This window comes from Melanotaenia boesemani, chromosome 13, assembly GCF_017639745.1.
Source record: "Melanotaenia boesemani isolate fMelBoe1 chromosome 13, fMelBoe1.pri, whole genome shotgun sequence".
In the NCBI taxonomy this organism is placed as follows: Eukaryota; Metazoa; Chordata; class Actinopteri; order Atheriniformes; family Melanotaeniidae; genus Melanotaenia; species Melanotaenia boesemani.
Genome location: NC_055694.1, coordinates 34,734,634 through 34,741,776, shown reverse-complemented (window position 1 = coordinate 34,741,776; position 7,143 = coordinate 34,734,634).

Sequence of the window (7,143 nt, the reverse complement as noted above, 5' to 3'; positions counted from 1 at the left end):
GTAGATGGCTGTGTTAAACACCATCTCACATTCTTTGAAAAGGTGTCTGATACAGGAAATGAGTGCAGCTCACTTTTTTTTTTAGCTCTCTGGTTTAACATCAGTTTCTTTGCTGTTAGATGACTGTCTTGTAGGTTGCTGCTTGTTGTGTTTATAAGGCAAGGCAGTTTATTTGTACAGCATATTTCATGTACAGGACAATTCCAAGTGCTTTACATAAAACATTAAAAGCATTACAGATATTAAGGAATAGTAAAAGGCAGCAACACATAGCAAGAATCCCAGTAAATCTAAATTATTAAAAGAAAGATAAAGGTAAAAGTAAGCATGCACAATTCAAGCATAGGCACATGAGAAAAGAAATGTTTTTAACCTGGATTTAAAAATGTCTACATTTGGTAAAAGTTTAATCTCCACTGACAGTTTGTTCCACTTGTTTGCAGCATAACAGCTAAATGCTGCTTCTCCATGTTTAGTCTGGACTCTGGTCTGGTCTCTGGTCTGGACTCTGGTCTGGACTAGTTGACCAGAGTCTTTGGATCTAAGAGCTCTGCTAGGTTTATATTCTCTGAACATATAACAGATGTATTCTGGGCCTAAACCATTCTGGGATTTGTAAACAGTCAGAAGGTTTTAAAATCTATTCTGTGACTGACTGGAAACCAGTGTAAAGATTTAAAAACTGGTGTGATGTGTTCAGATCTTAGTCCTGGTTAAAACTCTAGCAGCAGCGTTTTGGATGAGCTGCAGATGTTTAATGTTCTTTTTAGGAAGTCCTGTTAAAAGACCATTACAGTAATCCAGCCTACTGGAGATAAATGCATGGATGACTCTCTCTTGGTCTTTCTGGGAGACTAAACTTTTAATTCTGTTGATGTTTCTGAGCTGCAAAAAAGCTTCTTAGTGAAGCTTTGATGTGGCTGCTGAAAGTCAGGTCTGAGTCTATCAACACTCCCAGGTTACGAACTTGGTCGGTGGTGAGCCTGAGTCTCCAGGTGTTTACCAATGCTGACCCTCTTCTCTTTGCTACCAAACAGAATAATCTCAGTTTTGTCTTCATTTAATTGTAGGAAATTCTGCTTCATCCAGGTGTTTATTTGCTCCAGACACTGACACAATAAGTCTGCTGGACTGCAGTCGTCTGGTGACAGAGACACATAAAGTTGTGTATCATCTGCATAACTTTGATAATTAATGTTATAGTTCTGTAATATTTGAGCCAAAGGAAGCAGATACAAACTGAACAGAAGAGGTCCAAGGACTGACCTCTGGGGGACTCCACAAGTCATGACCACTCACTTGGATTCATAGCTGCCAATCAGAACTAAATAACTTGGGCCTTCTAAAAAGGACGTGAACCAGTAAAGGACCACTCCAGAAAGTCCAACCCAGTTTTCCAGCCTGTGCAACAGGATTTTGTGATCTACAGTATCAAACGCAGCACTGAGATCCAACAGAACCAGGACTGATACTAGACCAGAACCAGGACCGGTACTAGACCAGGACCGATACTAGACCAGAATCAGTATTCAACCTAATGTCATTTAACACTTTGACCAGAGCTGTTTCAGGGCTGCGATGAGGTCGGAAACCGGACTGGATTTTATCAAGATTTCCACTTTCATTTAAAAAGTCATTACGCTGGTGACATACAACTTTCTCAATAATCTTGGAAATAAAAGAGGTTAGAGACGGTCTATAGTTGTTCATTATAGAGGTGTCTAGAGTCCTTTTCTTTAGGAGTGGCCTAATAGCAGCTATCTTTAGTGACTTGGTGAAAAATGCCTGATGCCAGTGAGCTGTTACCTATCTAAAAGAACTGGTTTTAAAAAGTCGGATGGGATCATGTCCATAGTGCATGTGTCCTGGGTGGAAGCAGGACATGGCAGAATTATTGTGGTTTCTTTTGTATTACTGATTTGTTTGCACTGTTTTGAAGTGTGTAAGGCTCCCAAAGACCTTCATATAGGGCACGCGAGTCTGATTAGACTAGAATTGCTGTGGACTACAGCAATTGACTGCACCTGAGAGCAATCACGCCCTCTGCACACTGCAAAAACACCAACTTGTATTTTTTGGCCTAAAACAGTCATTTAAGTAGGTAAAACTGGAAAATATAAATAATTGACATTAAAGGCAATAATGTTTGTTAGGACAACAAAACAAGCAAGTTGTGTGCTCCAAAACAATTAGATGAGTTGTAAATAATTATATGTTTAAGTTGGGGTTAAGTACAATGGACAACAGTTCTGCTAACTCTTATTTCTTTGTTGTGAAATGTGGGAAAGCTAACTTTTGGAGTTCGCAATTTTCACTTGAAGTCTCATTGTCACTGTGCTGCCTCGAGCTGGAGTCCACACAGGTAAGTTTTAACCAACATTTAATTAAATTAAGTTAAAATTATACGGGAATTGTATAGGAGTGTTGTGTTGCTAGCTTGTCTGGGCATACCGTTCAAACAGGACATATATGTTATCTTCTGACTGGTTAGTATTGTGTTAATTTATGTGATGGGTATTTTTCTATCATAAAATAAGACACAAAGAACTCAGAGTGAAGTCAGCTTCATCGCGATGGGGAGAGACTGTGGTTCAGCACTCAGAGAGTGTCTGGTGTCAACTCCGAAGTCTCAACCCCAGTGCCCCCTTTTTATTGAGCAGCTATCACACTTCAGAAGAGCAAGCAAAGTTCTCGCAAACTTCAAACAGGGAAGCACATTAGCATACAACACTTTATGACCCTTTTCACACAGAGCTGTGACCACCACATCCTGTCCTCTGCAGGGTGGGTGAGACAACAAATCATTACCCATCCTTAAGGGAGAAAGTTTAAACTGTTAACTTTAAACTGTCAACTTCGCTTACTCTAACATTTCCCTCCTGTTTGACATTTAAAGTTATCAGTTCCAAGCATAAACCAAACATAAATCAAAAACATAAATCAAAAATATGTGAAGAAATGCAAATATAAAACGAAGTCCACTTTTCAAAGCATCAGACTGTATCACTTGTCTTTACATTTTAAATACAGGCATCATAACAGTGAACATTACAGACCTGTGTCTGTAGCATCAACTGGGAGTGGAGCATACTCCCGTGACAACATAAGTTGTTGCGCATAAGCATGTGAAATTGCTCGAGAAATCATGGATTTAAGACATGGAATCACACAAGAAATCAGAATGCAAAACAGAATCAATACTGATAGGAATGGAGCACACACCCTTAATATCACAGTCCACCATGGTCCACTAGTAAGCCATGACCAGAAACCCCACTCAGGGGGTGGCGCACGATCTGCAGCCATACTGTCCCTGAGATTCTGCAGGCCAGTCATTGCCTGCGCTACATCTCCATTAACTTCATCAGGAATGTAGATACAGCAGGTGGTGGATCACCCTGAGGAAGGCGGCCTCTGCCGGCCACAAAGATATTGAGGTGAGAGATGTTAAACTGTGTCTTGCGGCAGTCACATCCCCCAAACGGTACGGGTTGTACCCTCTGCTTGTGAGATAAGCAAAACATATGGCATCACAGTAGGTCATGGCTCGTGCATACAGGTCAGGTTGGCTGGATGACTTTGGTATGACTGAGCAAACATAGCAGTCGGTCTGGTTCTTCAAGTCGGCCAACATTTTGGCATACGCATACCAGAGGTTGACGTCCTGTAGCTCCAAGGGGTTATGGTCTTTCCACAGGTGTGCATGATGGTGCACATACCTCTTGATCATTGTTTCCAGTAGCGGTGCAGGGTAGAACCATCTGTAGATTGTTGGCCACAGCAAGAATAATGCAAAGGACAAGGTGGTGAGACATGCTACAGTCACAGCGCACGCGTAGGTCCAGCAGCAGTGACGCCTTGGTCTACGTCTCTGCTCCAGATCCTCCATTTGTGCTGGTTTCTGAGTTAAAGGTGCTGCTTAAGGTGAAATGGGATCCGTTGGTTTCTTCACTGGCGTTGATACGAATTATCACTAAAAGATAATCCCCATTTGTAGCCAGAGGCTGTGGGTTTTAATCACAGCCCTCCTTCCCCCACTCACAGCAGCCTTACTTTGCACTCAGAAGTTTGCAGTGACTGAGATGTATCCAGCTGGGTCTTTCTGCTATCTTGACTGCCGTAGGCGTTGTCAGCAGCACTTGGTAGGGCCCCTCCCACCGTGGGCTGGACCAGGTTTTGCGCTTGATGACTTTAATGAAGACCCAGTCTCCTGGTTTCACCAGCTCAGGAAGTTCCTGTAGGGAAATATAATCGGAGGGCAATAAACTTGCATTGATTACATCTTTTTGCTGCAGAACTTTCCTCATGTAGTCTGCTAAAGTGTTTTCATCATTAGCATGCTGTAAGTCTTTAGCAGTCTGGATTTAACTGTACCGTTTGTCCGTTCTATTAATCCGGCACTTTGAGGATGGTATGCACAGTGGTTTTTCAAAGTCATTTTGAGGTGTTCTGCCATGTCTGAGATTAGTTTGTTCACAAAGTGTGGTCCATTGTCACTATAGATTATTTCTGGAATACCATGGTTAGGTATAATGTGTTTACAAATAGCTTTTGCCACAGTCAGTGCATCAGCATGTTTAGCTGGGACTATTTCAACCCATTTAGAATAAGCATCAATCATTACCAGACAGTATTTATGTGGTCCGCTCTGGTTTAGTTCAATAAAGTCCATGTGGAGTGTCTGAAAAGGATATTTTGGTTCAGGGAACCTGCCCCTCTGTGGTCTCATGTTGCCTTGTGGGTTATGTTTAATACAGATCATGCAGGATTTACAAAAGCTTTTTAAGTAAGATTTTAATCCAAAGGCTGTGAACTGCTTCTCTATAATGTCACTCATCCCCCCTGTTGACACATGACATACACCATGTGTCACCAATGCTGCTGCTTTAAATAAAGATTTTGGGAGAACAGGTTTACCATTAAGTTCATAAAGTCCTGTTCTCTGACTTGTAGCTGCTCCTTTAGTAAGCCAGAGTTGTTTCTCTGTCTTAGACGCTGCTTCCTGCATGTCACCCAGCACCGTGTGGTCAATAAAGACCCCCTGCTGCTGCTCAGCAGAGTAGAGATCATTGACCCCAAATTGCCCTGCTGCTGCTTGCTTCGCAGTTGCATCTGCAAACCTGTTTCCTGTTGATACGTCATCTTGTCCAACAGGGCTGTTTTAAGCTGTTGCTGATACGGGCCTTTTTCGTCAGTATCATATCAAAAAACAAAAACCCACAGCGAGTCCTCCTTTTATTTCTACGGCCCTCGTATGTGGAACAGTCTGCCTGAGGACATGAGGGGAGCACCTAGTGTGGATATTTTTAAAAACAGACTCAAGACCCACCTTTTTAGTTTAGCATTTTAATCATTACTTTTATTATTACTATTGTATTTATTCATTTCTTTATTCTTAACACACAGGCTGTATTCAGCTTCTATTTATATTATTAATTCTCATATTTCACGGGTTCTCTTATTTTATGGGTCTTAGCAATATTACTATTACTTTTATACCCAGGTTGGTTTTTAGATTGTTTTAGATTTGGTTTTACAGTGTTTTATCTCAGTGTTTCCCCACACCACTAGACCCCAGAATTTACGACAGCGTTTACTTGGTCCTTTTAACTTGCTTTTATCCTCTGTGATGTGTGTGTGTGTTTGATGGGAAGGGGGGGGGGGAATGCTGCTATTGGGTTGGGGTTCTGGGGGATTTTACTATCTGTAAAGCACCTTGAGTTGCTATTTTTATGTATGAAAGGTGCTATATAAATAAAGTTTGATTTGATTTGATTTGATAGAGAATGCCTCTGTGTATTTCAAATTCTTTCTCAAACCGTATGCGGAAATCATCCACTTCTTCATTTGGCTTCTGTTTTACAGCTGCAAGGTGGCTGTAATTAGCCATTTTCTTAAAGGCAACACGCACACGGTCAAAGAGTGCATCTTGCTGAGTTTTATAGGCTTCAGTTATGTCACCATCTGCTGGGTAGGTGCTAACTGCTCCTACCGCATCTCTGCCTGTATAATCTCCTCTCACTCTGCCCCAGTCTTTCCCCAAAGAGGACATCATAGCTTCTCCTGCCTCGTGAGCATTCAGTCTGTAGGAATGTATAATGTCAGTTATGTCCTGGACCCAGTCATCAGGATTCTCACGAGGAGGAGTCACACCTGCTACTGCTTTGGCAGCTTCTTCAAGAGTCCATGGTCTGAACACATACATGTGTCTGTCGGCTGTCTCAGGATTAGGATTAGCAACCTGAATCATGGGGAAAGTCTCTGTGTATCTGGCCGGTGGGCGCACACTATCTGAAGGTCTTAAGTCATATGCAGGTGGCAGCACCGGACATAACGGGGCTGTCGGGCCTGGTTTAAGTGAATCTGTTACTGGTGGAGCAGTAAGAGATGCGAGCGGGGACGAGGTCGGGGTCAGAGTAGGTGGTAGTCTGCCTCTTCTGGGAGTACCCTGGGTGGCCGAAGCAGCTCCACCCGAGGGGCCTGGTGCGGGCTGAACAGGTTGGTCCCGTCTCCTTGGGTAGACGGCACCGGTCTCGTTATCACCAGGTCTTACAAAAGCTGCCATAGCAGCCTCTTCGCCCTTCTTTCTTTCTTTAGACTTTCTAATATTATCCCTGCGAATCTTAGACTCCTCTAACCACCTGTACGCACACTCCAGCTCCTTCTTTTTCTCATCTGCCTTCTTACCAGTCTTACCACTTACACTTGCTTCCAGCTTATCTACTACTGTCTGCCACTCATCTACCTTCAACTTCCCTGTCACCCCATATTTGGGGACCCATTTGTCCAGAAACTTGACGTTATCCGGATTCCTCTGATTCATGTACTTCACATCGCCCTCTAAGGCGACTGAAGATTCACTGTTTCCCATATTGGGTCTGCGTTGTGTTATGAAATTATGACCTTAATCTCGAGAGGTAAATTGACCTACTTCACCAGACCACTGGCTTGTGTTATCACCGTCAGGTTTCCACCAGTGCGATGCTTCAGTCAAATCTACTTCGAGCACTCACTCTCACAGTCACTCACTCACACACACTTCTGCCTAGGCTCTGTCCCTGTGACTTCTTTCAGACGCTTTACCTTTAACACTGCTCCCAAGGGTTCTCTGGCGTGCGTTTTTACACTGCTCCCAGAAAGTTT